The sequence below is a fragment of the Heterocephalus glaber genome, unplaced genomic scaffold (genome assembly GCF_053883595.1).
Source record: "Heterocephalus glaber isolate CG9 unplaced genomic scaffold, H.glaber_assembly_v1.0 deba00000676, whole genome shotgun sequence".
NCBI lineage: Eukaryota > Metazoa > Chordata > Mammalia > Rodentia > Bathyergidae > Heterocephalus > Heterocephalus glaber.
Genome location: NW_028258156.1, coordinates 2,678,101 through 2,700,640, shown reverse-complemented (window position 1 = coordinate 2,700,640; position 22,540 = coordinate 2,678,101). Strand labels below are relative to the sequence as shown.

The 22,540-nt window shown below is 39.6% G+C and overlaps 1 protein-coding gene across 1 annotated transcript in view; it reads right to left on the bottom strand.

Annotated features, from left to right (window-relative positions):
• Window positions 1-22,540, bottom strand: part of Jazf1 (JAZF zinc finger 1) — a 348,619-nt gene that overhangs the window by 57,550 nt on the left and 268,529 nt on the right. The window lies entirely within an intron of this gene.

Here is a 22,540-nt window from a genome sequence, read left to right as displayed (position 1 = left end):
GCCTCAAAACACAGATGCTGCTATTATCCTATAAAGCAGTATAATGTGGTTGTCTCTATTTCATTTCCCTTACTCAACTCCAAGTTCCTAGGGGAGGCACTGCCTGTTTCTGGTTCTGAAAGCACCTGGGATTTGCCTCATGTGTAGGAGAAATTCCACTTGTGGGCTGTTCACTGGGAATGGGTCCAGAGAGCATAGATCTAGTGTCAGAAATTTGCCAAAATGAGTTTCTTTTTGTCATCTCTTGGGTTAAAAAATGTCAATAACTCATGCTTCTTTAAATACTACCCCACAGCTCAGACATAAAACAATATAAACAACCAGAGCACTCATACCCTACCACTACCTTCACACCTCCTCGTGGGTATGGTCAGCTACAGATGGTGGTCTTCTCTGTTTGGCTTATATTTTCTAAGAGATTTCTAGAAGTCAGAACAAGGCACCCATGTTAAGAGCATTAAACATGAAATGTACTTGTAAAGTGCTGCTGCCAACACTTCTCTCCTCCAGCCCTCCTGCTGTCCCTCTTGGATTGGTGATTGTGAATTTGGACAGACAACTATAAATCATGGCAACCTTGCCACACCAAGATACACAACCATACAACATTTTCTTGGACATACACTCACACTCACACACACAAGATGCCACACTAATGCTGCAAAAGTGGGCCCATGTCTCCACTACACTTGGCCACTCTGTCCCTCTTCCCCTTCCTCTTATTAACCATGCTTTTACCTATTTTTTGAGACTTAATAAACTCAAGTTTCAAGCAGCATTCCATCAGTATGGCTATTTGTTAAATGTAGGTAGATTGGCAATGGCAAGGAATCATCTGGGAGACAAGTTTATAGAGAACCTGATGCAGCAGGGTAAAGATTGTGATTACAGCCAAAGAACTGAAGGTATAGTGACTTGGCTTTGACCAGGAAACTAGACAGAACCACTTTCCATCTCCAAGACAGCTGTATTCTAACACATGCATGCAGGGCCACAGCCCAGATTGGCCCACCATTGAGGCTGAGAGTGTTTCCTCATTTCTGAACTAAGAGGATTCTGGTTCAGGAAGTTGTGTTACTCTGGGCTGGTGGACTTTCCTCAGTGGGTCCTGACATGATCAGTGATCTTTCCTGAAGCCCTTGGTAATCACAGCTGATGTGGGGTTTTACGGCAGGAAAAAACCTTAGTTAATTCGGATCACCCAGTTTAGTCCCCCCATTTTTCATAGTAATGGCCAGCTGAGGTGGAGGTGGTCTATTCCAGGTCACTTGGCTGGTGAGTGGCAGAGCTGAGGTCAGAGCATACTGAAGCCTTGGCATTCAGAACCAAACACTCCTATGAAGAACCCTGCACCTCCTAGTTTGTAGAGGGTCACATCATGGTTTTCCAAGTCGAGAAGTTTTGAGGAGCTGGTGCTTTGGGCCTGTGGAAGTACAGGGAATATCCCCCGAGGAGGTTCCATGCTGTAAGTGGGCAGTGCTTGTTCTGGTAGGCGAAGATGCTTGGCTCTTGTGGGGCCTTATATTTGCAATCTCAGTGGGCTGAGTTTTGGGGAAGGCTGGGTGTGCACATCTCCCCAAAGTTTTTCTACCTTGCCAAGCTAACTGCTCTGATCTGGTGGCAGCAGTGTGTTAGAGCTGGCTTCTACTGGCTTGTGAGAGCTGAACACTTGATTTTCAGGGATATTGTGAACTGGATGTTAAACTCCCATTATTAAAAATTAATTTATGTGAACATAATTAAACCAAGTATATTAAAAACAAAGATGTTTAACTCAAAGCTAATCACTTCTTGGTTACTTTACCACATCTTACTATTCTCCTGAGATTATTTGCACTGATAATGAATCTGTTGGGTAGAATAACTATATAATGTTATGCCACTGGGTTTGGTGACATCATGTTGGCAGCTTGAAACTGGCCATGGTGGAAATGTTTATACCATAGAAATTGGCAAATTTACAAATCAGGACATTTTTCCTTCCCACAAGCTAACTGTTAAAAATTGGTCAGTAGGGGCCGGGGATTTAGCTCAGTGATTTCGCCACCTGCTGCACAAGGGCAAGGACCCGATCAGGTTCAATCCCCGGTACAAAAAAAAAAAAAAAAAATTGGTCAGTATACCTTCTAGTTATTGTTTCTTTTTCTTTTCTTTTCTTTTGGTACCAGAGATCAAACTCAGGACCTTGTGCTTGCAAGGCAGGCAGCAGCACCACTGAGCTAAATCCCTGGCCCTTAGTTATTATTTTTTAATGTGGCAAAAAGGATTTGAATCAGTCTCCTTGCTTATTGACTGGAAGAACTAACCAGGGAAGGGATAAAGAATAAATAAGAAATGTTTCTTTTCTTTTTTAAAATGACAAAAAGTGGCATATCTCATTAAAGAGCACAAATTTTTTATGGATTTGTGACTTGTGTTTCAATTTTTAGAAAAATTATGGAAGACAAGTATGCAAATGAGTATATGTATTTACACAGGCTGTTTAAATAATAATAAAATGACAATCCATGTACCAACCATTTAGCTTGTAAAAAAATGACCAGAAGTTTTGAAGTTTTTTTCATGAATACCTTTGTTTTTCCTACAAAAATATTACCCTGATATAACTACAGTATGGTTGATTTTTCAGGGTCTTTCCTTCTAACATTATTTTTCTACACATTCAGAAAATTGAATATTTCTTAAAGGAAAAAAAGTCACTAGAGACTTCATTCACTGTTGACTAATAGCCTGGAAATCTGCGGTGAGGCAAAGCAATGTTTTCATTTTGAAACTGAAACTGCTGTAAGATTAATTTTAACTTTCCTACAAATCAGAAATGCCTAAGTGACTTTAATTTAATATGGTCATTTGTAGTAATATTTGTTATTGCTAGGGGAAGTACATATTCCTTAAGTAAATTTTCAAGACTCCATTATAAATCTTTTAAATCCTTAGACCACAATGTTCATTCAGTGTGACATGTTAAATGTGGAAACATGAATATAACTCTGCAGGGGGGAAATGTCAACTGCTGGTCCAGGGAGACCAGTTTCAACCACAAACTCAGGAAATTTACAGAATTTGTTGGAATCTGGGCAGAGACTCCACTGCCACCTAACTCGATGGCCAAGACACCTGAGTCTATGGATTCTACTGGGGAAACCTCACTTGGCTTTCAGAGGCACTGGAGGACCTAGAGATGGAAGCAGCCACTCAAAACTTCAGCCTCTTTTGCAAAAACAAAACCAAACCAAAAAGAATCCCAACTCTGAGATGCATGGTATGGTTTGGTTATTATATGACCCTGGAGAGGGTGTGTGGTCCAGAGGTCTAAGCCATGTGTTGTTAAGAGGCTTGTTCTGGAGCAAAGTCAACACTCTTGCCTGTGGAAGTCACAGCACCTTCCTTTCTGGCCCTCATTTCCCTACTTGTTAAAACTGATGAGTTTTCATGCAGGCACAGTACATCCCAGCTACATGCAAGGCTGAGGCAGGAAGATCATAAGGTTAAGGCTAGCCTGGGCAACTCAGCAAGACCTTGTCTCACAATAAAATAAAGAAGCGCTGGGAATTTAGCTCAGCACTCCCTCTAGATAACCCATAGTACCATGAAACAAAGGAGTATCCAGGTATATGGATATATGGAATATATAGCTGTATGGTTCTTCTCAGCTCTAGCAGTGAATGATTCCAGTAAGAGAACAGTGCAGTGTTCGTCAAACTTGCTTGTGACTTCAACTCATTATCAGACATGTATCTGTAATTCCAGAACTTGGGAGGCTGAGCAGGAGGACTGCCCATTTGAGGCTGGACTGGGTTCTACAGTAAGTTTGAGGCCAGCCTAGACTATGTAGCAAGACCTGTCTAAAGAAAGGGGGTGGGTGAGAAGGCAGGGAGGAGAAAGAAACAACAAGAAATATATCTCCATATAGTGATTCACTACACACATATATAAAGGCGTCCACAACTTACAATTTTAAAACCTCCAAAGCTCAAAAATCTGGAAAATTAAAAAGATTTGGTACCATAACTCATTGAAAGACAAACCCTGACTCGAACTCCCAAAAGGTTACTTTTGTACTTTATCATACTTGGTGTAAATATTCATATATTTGGTGCATAAATATTAATGTGCTTGATTATATGAAGCAGACTTAGTTCTGCTGGGAGCATTATGTAAGACAATATAGGCTGGGGATTTAGCTCAGTGGTTCCGCTGCCTGCCTTGCAAGCTCGAGGTCCTGAGTTTGATCCCCAGTACCAAAAAAAAAAAGTCCTGCAAAAAACTATCTTAAAGACAATATGTAGTATTTGCAGTGTGCTACATTTATGGAGACTGAAAAATTATGAATTATGAAACATCTGGACTCAAGGATAAGACATTTTATGTAAATATTTGAAATTAAAACTTCATGAGTTGCGTGGAACACGCTGAATCAGCCCGCTGCAGACAGGCAGGTCTGTGCATGCCCTCCCAAGGTCCTGAGTCACGCAGAAGACGCCTAATCACCCCGCTGCAGACAGGTAGGTCTGCCCATGCCCTACCGAGGTCCTGAGTCGCACAGAACACGCCGAATCAGCCCGCTGCAGACAGGCAGGTCTGTGCACGCCCTACCGAGGTCCTGAGTCGAGCGAAGACACCAAATCACCCCGCTGCAGACAGGCAGCCACCTGATTCCACACTACAAAGACGCAGAGGACACCAGACCACCAGACCAAGGTACTGAGTCCCACTGTTCCCAGCCCAGAGGTAGGTGCTTCTGAACCGCCGTCCCACTGCTCCTGGTCCAGAGGAAGGGGCTTCCCGGTCACCATCCCTCCTGCTGCTCCCAGCCCAGAGGAAAGGGCTTTTGGGCCACCTTCTGTCCTGCTGCTCCTGGCCCAGAGGAAGGGGCTTCTGAGCCACCATCCCACTGCTCCTGGTCCAGAGGAAGGGGTTTCCCAGCCACCATCTCTCCAGGTGCTCCCAGCCCACAGGAAAGGGCTTTTGGGTCACCATCCCTACCGCTGCTCCCGGCCCCTGTCCCACCTCACCCAGCTCAGAGGGGGTAATCCATGCAGGCGCTAACAGCCCCCCACCCCAGTTGAAATGAGAAAACACGTAAATAAATCTCAAAACCAGACTTCCAGATCACCTACAGCAACCCCAAAGGGAAATGAGATGGAACATTCTGATACTCAACCACTTGGACCCACTGAACTGGCAACAAAAGAGGATCTGGAAAAAATGAAATCAGAAATAATTTCTCAGATAACAGGAGAAATTGTGCCCCTAGTGCAAGACATGATTAATAAATCTAGAGAGGAGCTCAGGAACATGATGGAATCCCAACATAAGAAACAAATGGAATCCATAAAACAGATGCAAATAGGTTTCCAGGACATGAAAAACTCCATTGAAAGTCTACACAGCAGAATGAGCCAATGTGAGGACAGAATTTCAGATATAGAAGATAAGATTGCAATTAGTGACCAGGAAAAGAAAAATTGCTTCAAAATTATAAGGGAATATGAGAAATCAATCCAGCAGCTGCTAGATGATGCAAAGAAGAATAACATAAGACTGACTGGGCTCAATGAAGAAACAGGAGAGAGTGGAGATGACATAAAAAACCTCTTCACAGAAATAATGGCAGAAAACTTCCCAAGCAAGGGAAAAGAGCTTGACATACAGATAAGGGAGGCATATAGGACTCCAAATAGCCTTGATCAAAAAAAATCTACACATAGGCATGTAATTGTTAAGATTCCAGAAACTCAACAGAAGAACAAAGTTCTCCAAGCAGTCAGAGAAAAGAAACAAATCACATACAAAGGAAAGCCCATCAGAATCACAGCAGACTTCTCAACACAAACCATCAAGGCAAGAAGAGCTTGGAGTGACATATTCCAAGCCCTAAAAGAAAACAGCCTCCAACCCAGATTGATGTACCCTGCAAAACTATCTTTTCAAAATGGATGGAGAAATAAGATACTTTCATGACAAAGAGCACCTTAGGAACTTCGTGAATACCAAACCAGCACTCCAAAGAATTTTACACAATATCCTAGGAACAGACATTGAGGATCACAACCCCAGGAAGCAAAGCAGAATGAACCCATCTGGCATGACAAGAAATTAAATGTAAAGGGGAAGAACCCAACAAAAAGAAAAAGTCATGGCAATGACAAGTCAATATGTTTCAGTTATAACCATCAACATTAACGGTCTCAATTCACCAATCAAAAGAAATAGATTGGCAGAATGGGTCAAGAAGCAAAATCCAACAATATGCTGCATACAAGAAATACACAAGGAAACTCACAGACTGAAAGTTAAAGGGTGGAAAACAATACTCCATGTGACAGGAACCCGAAAAAAAGCAGGAGTAGCTATCCTCTTGGCAGATCAAGTAGATTTCAAACCAACACTGATTAAGAGAGAGGAAGAAGGACATTGCATCCTTGTAAAGGGAAGAATCCAAGAGGAAGAGATGACAATCATAAATATCTATGCACCAAGCACTAGTGCACCCAACTATATAAAACAAATACTAACAGACATGAAAAGTCATATATGCACTAATACAATTGTAGTGGGGGGCCTCAACACCCAACTGTCACAAATAGATAGATCAACTAGACTAAAAATAAGTAATGAAATACTGGAACTCAATTGAACTCTTGAACAAATGAACTTAACAGATGTTTACAGAGTCTTCCACCCCACAAAATCAGAATACACATTCTTCTCAGCTGCACATGGGTCCTTATCCAAAATAGACCACATACTCACACACAGAACATGTTTAAGGAAGTGCAAAGGAATTGAAGTTATCCCCTGTATATTATCAGACCATAGTGAGATGAAATTGGAGATCCATAGCAAAAGAAACTGCAAAAATTTCATAAACATATGGAAATTGAACAACACACTTCTGAATAACCAATGGGTCACAGAGGAAATTAAAGAAGAAATCAGACAGTTCCTTCAATTAAATGACAATGACAATACAACATATCGGAATCTATGGGACACAATGAAAGCAGTCTTATGAGGGAAATTCATAGCAGTGAATACACATATTAGGAAAACAGAACGAGCCCAATTAAACAACCTGATGCTGAAACTCAAGCTTCTAGAAAAAGAAGAGCAGGACAACCCCAAAGCTCATACAAGGGAGGAAATTATAAAGATCAGAGGAGAAATCAATGCAATGGAGACTAAGAGAACGATACAAAAAAATCAATGAAGCCAAGAGTTGGTTCTTCGAAAGAATCAACAAAATTGAAACACTTTTAGCTAACCTTGTCAGAAAAAGGAAAGAAAAGGCCCAAGTCCATGCAATTAAGAATGAAAAGGGTGAAATGACAACAGACCCAGCAGAAATCCAGAGGATCATCAATACCTACTTCCAGAACCTATATGCCAATAAGATGGACAACACAGAAGAAATGGACAGATTCCTAGATACATATGAATTGCCAAAGTTGAACAAAGAAGACCTAAAAACTCTGAACAACCCAATATCAACCAATGAAATTGAAAAGGTAATTAAAAACTTATCAACTAAGAAAAGCCTGGGCCCTGATGGCTTCACTGCTGAATTCTACAAGACATTTAGAGAGGAACTGCTGCCACTACCGTTTAAATTCTTCAATGAAATTGAAAGGGAAGCAATACTCCCAAATTCATTCCTAGAAGCAAGCATCACCTTGATCCCCAAAGCAGAGAAAGACCCAGCTGAAAAAGAGAACTATAGGCCTATCTCACTAATGAACCCAGATGCAAAAATCCTTACTAAGATAATGGCAAACAGAATGCAGAAGATCATCAAGAAGATCATACACCCTGATCAAGTGGGATTCACCCCAGGGATGCAGGGATGGTTCAATATACAAAAATCAATTAATGTAATACACTATATCAATAGAGCCAAGGACAAAAACCATATGATTATCTCAATAGATGCAGAAAAAGCATTTGACAAAATCCAACATGCATTTATGATAAAAACCCTACAAAAAATTGGAATAGATGGTCTCTACCTCAAACTGAGAGAAGCCATCTATGAAAAACCAACAGCCAGTATCATACTAAATGGTCAAAAACTGAAATCCTTCATACTAAAATCAGGAACAAAACAAGGATGTCCACTATCATCACTCTTGTTCAATATAGTTCTGGAAACATTAGCCACGGCAATTAGACAAGAGAAAGAAATAAAAGGAATAAAGATAGCAAATGAAGAAGTCAAATTGTCATTATTTGCAGATGACATGATACTCTATATAGAAGACCCCAAGAACTCCACCAAAAGTCTTCTAGACTTAATAACCAAATTCAGTCAAGTAGCTGGTTGCAAGGTCAACACACAAAAATCAATAGCTTTCCTCTACACCAATGACAGACTCACTGAGAGAGAAATAGGGCAAATAATTCCTTTCACAATAGCATCCAAAAAACTGAAATACCTAGGAATCATCCTAACAAAAGAAATCAAAGACCTCTTCTCTGAAAACTATGGCATTCTGAAAAGAGAGATTGAAGATGCTATCAGAAAATGGACAGACATCCCCTGCTCCTGGGTAGGAAGGATTAATGTAGTGAAAATGGCCATACTTCCAAAACTGCTATATAGATTTAATGTAATTCCAATTGAGATCCCAGCAGCATACTTCATAGATCTCGAGAAAACAATCCAAAAATTCATTTGGAATAAGAAGAGACCCAGAATAGCAAAAGCAATTCTAGGTAACAGAGACATGGCAGGAGGTATCACAATCCCCAACCTGCAACTCTACTACAAAGCTACTGTGATAAAAACAGCATGGTACTGGCAAAGAAACAGACCTGAGGACCAGTGGAACAGATTAGAAGATGCAGAAACAACGACAGACACACTCAGCCATCTCATCTTCGACAAAGGAGCCAAACACCCTCACTGGAGGAAAGATAGCCTCTTTAATAAATGGTGCTGGAAAAATTGGGCTCCAACTTGCCAAAGATTAAAACTAGACCTATATCTCTCACCATGCACTAAACTAAAATCAAAATGGATTAAAGATCTAAATATTAAAATAGAAACTCTGAACCAGTTGGAACACAGGTTAGGTAGAACTCTTGAAGACATCGGTGTAGGAAAAGATTTTATGAACAAAACCTCAGTTGACCGTGAACTAGCACAAACAATCAACAAATGGGATCTCTTCTTATTAAAAAGCTTCTGCACAGCAAGAGAAACCACCAGCAGTGTGAAGAGACAACCCACAATGTGGGAAAAAATCTTCACCTGCTTTTCCTCAGACAAAGGTCTACTATCTCGAATCTATAAAGAACTTAAAAAGATCAGACCTCCCAAATTTAAAGACCCAATCCAATAATGGGCATCTGGAATGAACAGACATTTCTCAGAAAAAGAAGTAGAAATAGCAAATAAATACATGAAAAAATGTTCAACATCACTGGTCATTCGAGAGATGCAAATGAAAACAATGTTGAGATTCCACTTCACTCCAGAAAGAATGGCTGCTATAATGAAATCAACCAATAACCAATGCTGGCAGGGCTGTGGGGAAAGAGGAACCCTGGTCCACTGCTGGTGGGAGTGTAGACTGGTGCAAGCACTGTGGAAATCAGTATGGAGATACCTCAAAGAACTAGGACTGGAAGTCCCATTTGACCCCGCTATTCCACTGCTGGGGGTCTTCCCCAAATAATTAAAAGAATCATACCACAGTGATATATGTGCGCCCATGTTCACAGCAGCACAGTTTGTAATAGCTAAAACTTGGAAACAGCCCAAATGCCCATCAACTGGAGACTGGATAAAGAAAATGTGGGTTTTTTTAATAAAATGGAGTATTACTCAGTCATAAAAAATGAGAAATTAGAGATATTTATAGCTAAGTGGATGCACATTGAGGTGATACTCTTAAGTGAAATAAATAGGACACACTTGTGTAAATACCGGATAGTTTCTCTGGTGTGAGAAACTGAAAGTGTAAATAAGGACTAAATGTATAACAGGTAATGTGAAATAGGAAGAAAAGGGGCAAAGGGGAAGGAAGTGGGAGGGCTAGGGGAAAGGATAGAAGGGAATGGGATTAATATGAGAAAATGGAAAAATAGGAACAAAATCTTTGTAAATAGGGAGGACTGGAGGGGTTGAAACGAGGGCTGAGCAAGGGTGAAAAATAAGAACCAAGAGAGACTATGTAAAGGTGCAAATTTCCAATGATGAATGTCATTATGTTGTATACCTAAAATGTACCAATTACTAGAATGAATAATTGATAATGTAAAATAGGAAGAAAAGGTCCAAAGGGGTAGGGGTAGTGGGAGGGGCAGGGGAAAGGAAAGAAGCGAAAGGAAAAAATGATGAGAAATGGAAAAAATGGAAATAAAGTCTTTGTAAATAGGGAAGGGTGGAGGGCGTGAAGGGAGGGCTAGGAATGGGGAAAAAATAAGAACCAAGATGCATTACGTAATGGTACAATTCCCAATGAGAAATGTAATTGTGTTGTATACCTACAATGTACCAATAAGAGAATTTAATACAAAAAAAAACCCCAAAAAAGAAATTAAAACTTCATGAGTCACATACATGTGATATATTCTGATTTTCTTTATTTCATGTTAACAAAATATGCTGGCTATGACTATTACTTTGATTCACTGATTTCTTAATGCACTAGTGGAGTTTAAAAATATTATAGCAGTTAAGAAGTGAGTTTTGGAGGTTCACTGTCTAGACTATAATTCCTGATCTATGCTCACAGGTGTGTGTGATGGTTAATTTTGACTGTCAACTTGATTGGCTTGAGAGACACCTAGGAGATCAGTGAAGCACACTTAGGGTGGTCATGGGGGTATGTCCTCGGGGACCATATCTGGCCCCTTCTCTAGGGCTCTTCCTTGGTTGCTTTGCTTCCTGGATGCCATGAAGAGAGTGACTCTTTCAGATATGTCTTTTTTTTTTTTTTTGGTACCAGGGATCGAACTCAGAACCTTGCGCTTGCGAGGCAGGTGGCGGAACCACTGAGCTAAATCCTGGCCCTCAGATATGTCCTTCTGACATGATGTTCTGTCTTGGAGCCAGCTGACCATGTACCTCTGAAACTGTGAGGCAAAATAAATCCTTCCTCCTTTAAGTTGTGTATGTCAGACACTTTCTCCCACTGATAGAAATGCGATTAATACACTGTGTGACCCTAGGCAAGTTACCTAACCTCTTTGTGCTTCAGCTTTTTTGTTTGCCAATAGTGACAAGGCATATCTCATAGTGTGGTGTATGGGTTGAAAGAGTTAATAGACAGAAAGTCTGTGGAACACAGCCTGACCTTCTGCGCTTGACAAGTGTCAGGTTCCCAGTTCCTTACAGATGTAAGCAATACCTGTACCGGAGATCTTAAACTCACAAATCTTTCATCTCTGACACCAGCAATCTGAATAACTCTTAGCTGAAGTACTCAGTACTTGGATAAAAATTGCCTTTGTGAGTTCTGCAGATGTGGAAAGCAAAGAACTATCAGATTGATTCTACAGACATCTATTAAACTCCTGCTACAGTCATAGGCAGATTCAAAAATTAGTTACAATAGCTAGAATTCAATGAAATGGTTTTTTTTTCATTCAAGACAATATACCAGAGGCTATCTATAAACATATGACCTCTTGTTTATTTTCCTGCCTTCATTCATGGAGAAGCACCAACCTGGAGAGGGCTCTTCTAGCAGAAGAGGCCACAGGAGAGCCTTCCTACAGGCAGCTGACAGCAGGACATCTTCCGACCTGGGGAGGGTCTCTCTCCATTAGGGAGATCCATCCGAAATGTTGCACAAGACTCTGCTGCAGTTACCATCAGACCCTCTGCAGAAAGCACCAGGCCAGTGTGCTTCTTTGAAGTTCCAAAGCTTTGTTCTGCCTTTTCAACGGCCCCGGGGCCATTGCCATTTTTCAGTAAAAAACGTTGTGAAACTCAAAATCTTTGAGAAAAGCTACAGGAAGCTGGCAGATGGACCATGAGATCCAAGCAATTCCAAATCTGGGAATTAATCTCTCTAGACAGTGAAATTTCTGACATGACAAGGACAATCATCTAACCTTCCAGGGCAGAGTCCAACCTTGAGATTATGGAGTTTTCTTTTCTCTGGCTAGTACTATGTGCAGTGCAGAACAAGGCTGGACAGAGAGCCAGTAAGTCAGCAAAATGACCCATGGGACACTGTACTGGAGGCCATGGGAAATGGCAATAGGAATAATGTGTACATCTCAGCATGCAATCATGTGTGGTCCACATGTCAAGGATTTGGCTGCTCTGGGTCTCCATGTAATGATGACTTTCAGAATGAACATCTGCTACCAGATTCATGGGCAGGGCTTCTCGTTTTCGCAGCAACTTGAATCCACAGTGCAGCTGAGAAGTATTTGGTTAAAAGACCTAGCCAATGAAATATAACCTTGAAAGCAACAAGTGGAGTAAGCATTTGTTAGTGCTCTTCCTTAACAGAGTGGCCTTTTCTTGCAACCTGGGATTTTAGTAAGTGTTCTTCTCAGTAGACAAAAGAAAATTTGTACTCTTAAATAAAACAAATTTCAGGAGGTTTCTAGTAATGTTGCAAATATTATGTTTCACTTGTCGCTCCAGAGTTATTTTTGACTTCATAATCTGAGGCCCATTGGGTGGATTTTGAAGCTTTGTAGAACTTTTTACAGTATCACCAAAATTCGGAGCCCCTTTTAACATGCTACTATTAAAATTTTAATGCAAAATAATAAAAGTAAAAGCAGCCTGAAAATGCTACTCCATCAGATTAGTTTGGCACTTGTGAGAAGGGTGTGTGTGTGTGTGTGTGTGATTTTCACCTAACATTCACATTGGTTGAGGGATAATCAGCCTACCTGGCCAATGGGCCAGGCTTCTTCCTTAGACACCAAACAAAAGCTGACAGATTTGCTATATCAAAACAGATGATAGTTTTTTTTTTGTTTTACTAAGAGCATATCTGATATGCATGGAAAGATGCAGTTCCCAGTGTTTCAGTAGTTGTAATCCAACTTGCACAAAATAAATGAACACCAGGATAAACCAAATTCTTATCAGACCTTGTAGCTAATTTTGCTATGAATGTTCACTTTAGTTTTGGAGACAGAAACAGGAGAAAAGAGGAGGGATGGAGAAAAAGACAAGAGGTGATCATTCCCTTACATAATCACATTTTCCTCTCTCTCTCTCTCTCTCTCTCTCTCTGCCAGGGATCAATCCCAAGGCCTTACACATGCTGGGTAAGTACTCTACCACTAAACTACACCGAGTATTTTATTATTTATTTTTCTCTATTTTTAAAGGCGGCTACAATAAGTTTATATTCTCTATAGTACCTTTTAGCTTGCACATTCTAAATTTTTTATATTTATTTAGTAACATTGGTTAGATGATTTTTAAAATGTCAGGTGTACCTTATCCAACTACCACCTACCATCACCACTCTTTCTCTCTGTGAGGCAGGCACGGTGCCATCGAGCTAAATCCCCAGCCCAACAGTCTATATTTTTTAAAAAAGCATTTTAACATAAGACATATAGGAAGGGCATAATCTTAGAATAAAATAGTCTTTTAAAAATTTATTTAAATTTTAATTAATTTTATTGGTACATTTTAGGTATACAATATAATGACATTCATCATTGGAAATTTGCACCTTTACATAATCTCTCTTGGTTCTGATTTTTTCCCCCTTCCCCGCTCTCCTTTCAACCCCTCCATCCCTCCCTATTTACAAAGACTGTTTCCATTTTTTTTCTCATATTAATTCCATTCCATTCTTTTCCCTAACCCTCCAACTTCCCCTTCCCCTTTGCCCCTTTTCTTCCTATTTCACATTATCTATTATACATTTTAGTACTTATTTACACTTTTAGTTTCTCACACTAGAGAAACCATTCGGTATTTACACGTGTGTCCTGTTTATTTCACTTAAGAGTATCGCCTCAATGTGCATCAATTTAGCTATAAATAACTCTAATTTCTCATTTTTTATGGCTGAGTAGTACTCCATTTTATTATAAAACCACATTTTCTTTATCCAGTCTCCAGTTGATGGGCATTTGGGTTGCTTCCAAATTTTAGCTATTAAAAATTGTGCTGCTATGAACATGGGTGCATCACTGTGGTATGATTCTTTTAATTCTTTTTTTTTTTGGTATTGGAGATCAAACTCGGGTCCTTGTGCTTGTGCAGCAGGCAGCAGAACCACTGAGCTAAATCACCGGCCCCAATTCTTTTAATTCTTTGGGGAAGATATCCAGCAGGAGAATAGCTGGGTCAATGGGACTTGCAGTCCTAGTTTTTAGAGGTATCTCCATACTGATTTCCACAGTGGTTGCACCAGTCTACACTCCCACCAGCAGTGGAGCAGGGTTCCTCTTTCCCCACAGCCCCACCAGCATTTGTTATTGGTTGACTTCATGACAGCAACCATTCTTTCTGGAGTGAGGTGGAATCTCAGTGTTGTTTTCATTTACATCTCTCCAAAGACCAGTGATGTTGAACATTTTTCATATGCTTATTTTCTATTTGTACTTCTTTGTCTGGGAAATGTTTGTTCATTTCAGATGCCCATTTTTCGATTGGGTCTTTAAATTTGGGAGGTCTGATTTTCTTAAGTTCTTTATAGATTCAAGATAGTAGACCTTTGTCTAAGGAACATCAGGTGAAAATTTTTTCCCACATTGTGGGTTGTCTCTTCACACTGTTGGTTCTCTTGCTGTGCAGAAATTTTTTTAGTAAGCAGAGATCCCACTTGTTGATTGTTTGTGCTAGTTCACGGTCAACTGAGGTTTTGTTCATAAAATCTTTTCCTACACTAATGTCTTCAAGAGTTCTACCTAACCTCTGTTCCAGCCAGGTCAGTGTTTCTGTTTTAATATTTAGATCTTTAATCCATTTTGATTTTAGTTTAGTGCATGGTGAGAGATATACATGTAGTCTTAATCTCTGGCAAGCTGAAATCCAGTTTGTCCAGCACCATTTATCAAAGAGGCTATCTTTCCTCCAGTGAGGGTGTTTGGCTCCTTTGTCAAAGATGAGGTGGCTGAGTGTGTCTGGAGTTGTTTCTGCATCTTCTGATCTGTTCCACTGGTCCTCAGATCTATTTCTTTGCCAGTACCATGCTGTTTTTATCACAGTAGCTTCATAGTATAGTTTCAAGTTGGATGTTCAGATACCCCCTGCCATATCTCTGTTGTCCAGAATTGCTTTTGCTATTCTAGGTCTCTTCTGTTTCCAAATGAATTTTTGGATTGTTTTCTCAAGGTCCATGACGTGTGCTGCTGGGATTTCAATTGGGATTGCATTAAATCTATATAGCAGTTTTGGAAGTATGGCCATTTTCACTATGTTGATTCTTCCTACCCAGGAGCAAGGGATGTCTTTCCATTTTCTGATATTGTCTTCAAGAGGTCTTTGATTTCTTTTGTTAGGTGGATTGCTAGGTATTTCATTCTTTTGGATGCTATTGTGAAAGGAATTGTTTGCCCTATTTCTCTCTCAGTGAGTCTGTTGTTCATGTAGAGGAAAGCTAATGATTTTTGAGTGTTGACCTTGTATCCAGCTACTTTATTGAATTTGGTTATTAAGTCTAGAAGACTTTTGGTGGAGCTCTTAGGGTCTTCTACAGAGAGTGACATGTCATCTGCATATAATGACAATTTGACTTCTTCATTTCCTATCTTTATTCCTTTTATTTCTTTCTCTTGTGTAACTGCTGTGGCTAATGTTTCCAAGACTATATTGAACAGGAGTGCTGATAGTGGACATCCTTGTCTTGTTCCTGATTTTACTGTGAAGGATTTCAGTTTTTGACCATTTAGTATGATATTGGCTGTTGTATTTTCATAGATGGCTTTTATCAGATTGAGGTAGAGACCATCTATTCCAATTTTTTGTAGGGTTTTTATCATAAATGCATGTTGGATTTTGTCAAATGCTTTTTTCTGCATCTACTGAGATGATCATATGGTTTTTGTCCTTGGCTTTATTAATATAATGTATTACCTTTATTGATTTGCATATGTTAAACCATCCCTAGGATGGATCCCACTAGGTCAGGGTGTATGATCTTCTTGATAATCTTCTGCATTCTACTTGCCAGAATCTTAGGATTTTTGCATCCATGTTCATTAGTGAGATTGGCCTATAGTTCTCTTTTTGGGTTGGGTCTTTCTCTCCTTTGGGGATCAAGGTGATGCTTGCTTTCAGGAATGAATTTGGGAGTATTGCTCCCCTTTCAATTTCATTGAAGAGTTTAAAGAGTAGTTGCAGTAGTTCTTCTCTAAATGTCTTGTAGAATTCAGCAGTGAAACCATCAGGACCCAGGCTTTTCTTAGTTGGTAAGTTTTTAATTACATTTTCAATTTCATTGATTGATATTGGGTTGTTTAGAATTTTTAGGTCTTCTTTGTTCAACTTTGGTAATTCATACTTATCTAGGAATCTGTCCATTTCTTCTGTGTTTTCCATCTTATTGGTATATAGGTTCTCAAAGTAGGTACTGATGATCCTCTGGATTTCTGCTGGGTCCACTGTAATTTCATCCTTTTCATTCCTATTTGCTGGATTTGGGCCTTTTCTTTCCTTTTTTTTTTTTTTGATAAGGTTGGCTAAGGGTTTGTCAATTTTGTTTATCCTTTCAGAGAAGCAACTCTTGGCTTCATTGATTTTTTTCATCGTTCTCTTCGTCTCCATTGCATTGATTTCTGCTCTGATCTTTATAATTTCCTCTCTTGTACGAGCTTTGAGTTTGTCCTGCTCTTCTTTTTCTAGAAGCTTGAGGTTCAGCATCAGGTTGTTTCAATTGGGCTTGCTCTGTTTTCCTAATATGAGTATTCAGTGCTGTGAATTTCTCTCATAAGACTGCTTTCATTTTGTCCCATAGATTCTGACATGTTGTATTGTCATTTAATTGTAGGAACTGTCTGATTTCTTCTTTAATTTCCTCTGTGACCCACTGGTTATTCAGAAGTGTGTTGTTCAATTTCCATGTGCTTTTGAAATTTTTGCAGTTTCTTTTGCTATTGATCTCCAATTTCATTGCACTATGGTCTGATAATATACAGGGGATAACTTCAATTCCTTTGCACTTACTTAAACATGTTGTATGAGCGAGTATGTGGTCTATTTTGGAAAATGACCCATGTGCAGCTGAAAAGAATGTGTATTCTGATTTTGTGGGGTGGAACACTCTGTAAACATCTGTTAAAGTCATTTGTTCAAGAGTTTGATTGAGTTCTAGTATTTTTTTGCTTATTTTTTTGTCTAGTTGATCTATTTGTGACAGTGGGGTATTGAGGTCCCCCACTACTACTGTATTAGTGCTTATTTGCTTTTTCATGTCCATTATTATTTGTTTCACATAGTTGGGCACACTAGCATTTGGTGTATACATGTTAATGATTATTATCTCTTCCTCTTGGATTGTTCCCTTTGCAAGGATGTAGTGTCCTTCTTTGTCTCTCTTAATCAGTGTTGGTTTGAAATCCACTTGATCTGCAAAGAGGACAGCTACTCCTGCTTTTTTTTGGGTTCCTGTCACAGGGAGTATTGTTTTCCACCCTTTAACTTTCAGTCTATGAGTTTCTTTTTGAATTAAGTGTGTTACTTGCATGGAGCATATTGTTGGATCTTGCTTCTTGACCCATTCTGCTAGTCTATTTCTTTTGATTGGTGAATTGAGACCATTAACATTGATGCTTATAACTGATACTTATTGGCTTATCATTGTCATGACATTTTCTTTTTGTTGGGATTCTCTCCCTTTACGTTTAATTTCTTGTCATGCCCGATGGATTCATTCTGCTGGGCTTCCTGGGGTTGTGATCCTAGTTGTCTTTTCCTAGGATATTGTCTAAAATTTTTTGGAGTGCTGGTTTGGTATTCAAGAAGTTCCTAAGGTGGTCTTTGTCATGAAAGTATATTTCACCATCAATTTTTTTTATTTTTTTATTTTTTATTTTTACCATCCATTTTGAAAGATAGTTTTGCAGGGTACATCAATCTGGGTTGGAGGCTGTTTTCCTTTAGGGCTTGGGATACATCACTCCAAGGTCTTCTTGCCTTGAGAGTTTGTGTTGAGAAGTCTGCTGTGATTCTGATGGGCTTTCCTTTGTATGTGATTTGTTTCTTTTCTCTGCTTGTAGACTTTTGTTCTTCTATTGGGTTTCTGGAATCTTAACTCTTATATGCCTTTGTGTAGATTATTTTTGATCAAGGCTAGTTGGAGTCCTATATGCCTCGCTTATCTGTATGTCAAGTTCTTTCCCCTACTTGGGAAGTTTTCTGCCAGTACTTCTGTGAACAGTTTTTTTTATGTCATCTGCACTCTCTCCTGTTTCTTCATTGACTCTGATCAGCCTTATGTTATTTTTCTTTGCCTGGTCTAGCAGCTGCTGGATTGATTTCTCGTGGTCCCTTACTATTTTAAAGCAATTTTTCTTTTCCTGGTCACTAATTGTAATATTGTCTTCTATATCTGAAATTCTCTCCTCACATTGGCTCATTGTACTGTGTAAACGTTCTCTTTTTCTTTTTTTTGGTACTGGGGATCAAACTCAGGTCCTTGCGCTTGCACAGCAGGCAGTGAAACCACTGAGCTAAATCCCTGGCCCTACTTTCAATGGAGTTTTTAATCTCCTGGAAATCTGTCTGCATCTGTTTTATGGATTCCATTTGTTTCCTATGTTGGGATTCCATCATGTTCCTCAGCTCCTCTATTTTTTTTATCTGTGTTATCTCTAGATTTATTAATCATGTCTTGCACTATGGGCACAATCTCTGCTGTTTTGTGAGAAATTATTTCTGATTTCATTTTTTCCAGATCCTCTTTTGTTGCCAGTTCAGGGAGTCCAGGTGGTTGAGTATCAGATTGTTCCATCTCATTTCCCTTTCGGGTTGCTTTAGGTGATCTGGGAGTCTGGTTTTGAGACCCGTTTAAGTGTCTTCTCATTTCTATGGGGGGATAGGAGGATATGTGTGCTGCTGGCACCCACACGCCTCACCTCCTCGGTGCTGGGGGCAGTGTTGCAGCAGCCCAGAGGTTCACCTCCTCTGCGATGGGGGCAGTGGTACAGTGGCCTGGAAGGTTCACCTCCTCTGCCTAAAATTTTTTTAAAGAATTCTAGGGAAGAAACTCAGAACCTTGCACATGCTAACCATATGCTCTAATACTGAGCTACATCCCCACCCTTTAAAATAATCCTTTTTTTGTTCTTCTTTATCCTGAAATTATAACAATAGAGCATAGGAAAAATATGCTTAAATTTTTGTGATGCAGAGAAGCTATAATATAAAATTTCATTTTGTCATGATAATTGCATATGTACATGGTAATGTATCATTTGTATTGTTTATAATTATTCTCTAGATAGAAAGTATTCAAATATCGCACTTTGTGTTCTATTATTTTGTTAAAAATTCAGTTTCAAAAAATGTTGGCTGAATGGAACCTTATATTTAGGTGGAATTACTTGGAGTGTTTTGGGCAAATAGAAAGGTAAATACAAGAGAACCCAAGTAAAGCAGCTTCTCCCTTCCAAGAGCTGGGAGAAAGGTTAGCAGTACTGAGTGTCCTCTTGTGACCAACACATGGGGCAGTGGGCGCAGGGTACCCTGGCAACTCACAGGCTGCTGACTGGTGAGAATGGCCTCATGAACAGCATCATTCAAAGGCCAGGAGCTGCTGTATGGATAGTGCTTAGGAACCACTTTTTTTTAAAGCAATAATATCTTTTCCTGAATTTTAGCACTCAAATGAAATCCATGCACCAAAGCTGAGTAAATGAAATAACAAACTGTTCCACCCATGAATGCACACTATTTCTTTGTATGTTCCCAGTAAACTTTAGGTGTGTCCTCTGCATCTATGGAATAATATAGTCAATCTACAGTAATGAAATTCTGGCTCAGAGTCTAGTAACCACTCTGTTAAGCCATGGTTAGCATAACAGTGAAGCAATTAATTTTGATTTACTTTAGCTTAAATAAAATAAACCAGGGGTCTTTTTCATTGTCAATATCAAGAATTAAAAAACATGTCTTAAAACAACACTACAACTCCTTCCTTGGTTTGGAAGCCAGACCCTCTCTTGGCAATCTATGTAAATACTAATGAACAAAACAAAGAAGTCATACTTTATGAGGTTTTGTGGTATAAAATTACAAATAGCTTTAGTTTTCTTGTTTTGCCTCCTCAGAAAGTAAACTCAATGACTTACTGAAGTTTCAGTATGAGATGATGCATAATTCTCCCCATAAATTGGGAGGAGTTTAAAAAAATAAAGAAAAAATGAGATTTATGGTCTTCTGGAGTTTCAGTTCTAGCACATGACTGGGAACACAGCCTGGTGGTTGAAAATCTAGGATCTGGAGGGAAACTCCTGATTTGATTGACTAGGTTTGTCAAGCTCAGGTAAACTTTTTACCCTTTCAGGACTGGGGCCCTCATAATAAAACAGAGGTGACCCTAACATGTCATAGATGTTATTGTCAAGCTCTCATGAGGTAAACGCATGAAAATCACTTTCCCAGCATAATACTCAGTATGTGTCAGGAGGCTACTCAGACCCTCAGCATTTCCATAGGTATTGCCTCTCTGTCCCTGATCCTCACCAGGAATTATGAGAACCGGTTTTTAAATATAACAGCCATCTGGTTAGATAATTCCTACAGAAGAGGTTATTTTTTGGGGAAGCTATGCCCTCCACAGAAGGGCTTATATATATATATCTAAGTCTGGGATCAAACACCTTCATTTCCAAAGTAAAGCAATTCTCTATATGATTTTGGACTTAGGCATGCTCTTCTTTTCTTCTGACCAGGTGGGCACCACTCACACACTGTTCAGCTAGGAACAAGAGACTGCTGTGAATGTAGTATGGGGGATAGGGTGCATGAGAAGTCTCCCTTTAGTGAAACTCTGGGTGGAAATAGGAGAGGGGACATGAGAGGGGATGGCAGAGGACTCTCGGTGTAAGAGGCGGTCTCAAATAGGTTTTTAAAATGTACATACATTGGCTCTAGTGCCTTTTGTCATGCACTCTGCCCAGGCATTGCTAACAGATCACAGCCTTCTTGTCTGTGCTGCTTTTGGATTCAGCCTTAGACTTCCTTAGCACCACAAGGTAAGTAGTCACTACAAACCAATGAAGGTGACATATACGCTGCAAGTTTATCCATTTCTTTCCTCCTCCATTATTCACTGATATCTCAGCATTGGCTCACTGGTGCATAATTTACTCATTCCCAGAGAAACAGGAAACAGAGATGGTGGATTAGAAATATAAAATCTGAGAGAGAGCTGAGTATGCCTAAGACCAGAGTTGCCTCCAAATAAAGCAAGAATATTAAGTACATATCCAGATAACATCTAGACACAAATGCAAATATAATGACTCATAACTGCTCAGACAAATTTATTTTTGTGTTATACATGCTCACTTATATAGAGTAGCAGTCAGTAGATTGACATCATTCAGGTATACAGTAATAGCATTTTTTTTCTTAAATGGATTAATCCATTTAGATGGTGAAATTACTTTTCAGGCAAAATTAAATTTACATATAGTTCATCCTTTGACAAAGTATTTGCACGTGGGCATTTCAAGCTTATAGACTTCATGAACCCGTGGGCCTGATTTTTTTCCCTTTTGCTGTAGGAATTCACTGCTTCTAGACTAGAGTGTTAAATAAAATTCATGGGAGGCCACTGTTTTGGACAGAGCTCTTGCACTAGGCCCCAGAAGACCTGACCAAACCAGAATAGTCACTCCTGCTAGATACCACACAATCCAATTGAAAGAGGAGAGTCCAGCATTTAAAAAAAAAAGACAATCATGCCAACCAACCGATCAGAAATGGTCTGTTTTACATAAGCTGATACGAGAAAAGTCCTCTCTGCTTTTTGTTCCCTGTGTCAGTTTGTTTCTGTGTTAGCCCTTCTTCTCTGCCGATAAAACCAATCTCACATGCTCCTTTCATCACAACACTATTCTGCTCTATAGGAGATGTTGCTCAATCCTAAAATTGCTAATAAGAACCAGTAAGATCTTTAAATTTGCTTTAATTTTGCTTTTTTTTTTTTTTTGGTACCCGGGATCAAACTCGGGACATTATGCTTGCGAGGCAGGTGGCGGCACCACTGAGCTAAATCCCTGGCCCTTAATTTTGCTTTTTGACAAGGGTTCACTTCTTGTTTTCCAGGAAGCCTAGGCATTGGATACAGTGGTGTCTTGGACCTTCAGTTACTCAAGAAGAAGCCCTAGGTCTGGACAATTCCTGCACACTCAAAAAGCAACATGCTTTAAAGGGGCTGTGTGGTTTATATTCTGGCTGCAATCCATTAAAGGTATAATTAGACTAATTAGGGATTTGGGATAATTAGGTTGGCCTGAAATGGCGGCCTGTAACCTGTGAAGAAAAGCCTTGCTAAATAAACAAGCAGGATAAACAGGATTGTGGGAAATATGCATCTCTGGGAACCAGCTGATGCTAAGGATTAGTGCGGGTCTTTGGCATGCAAATGCA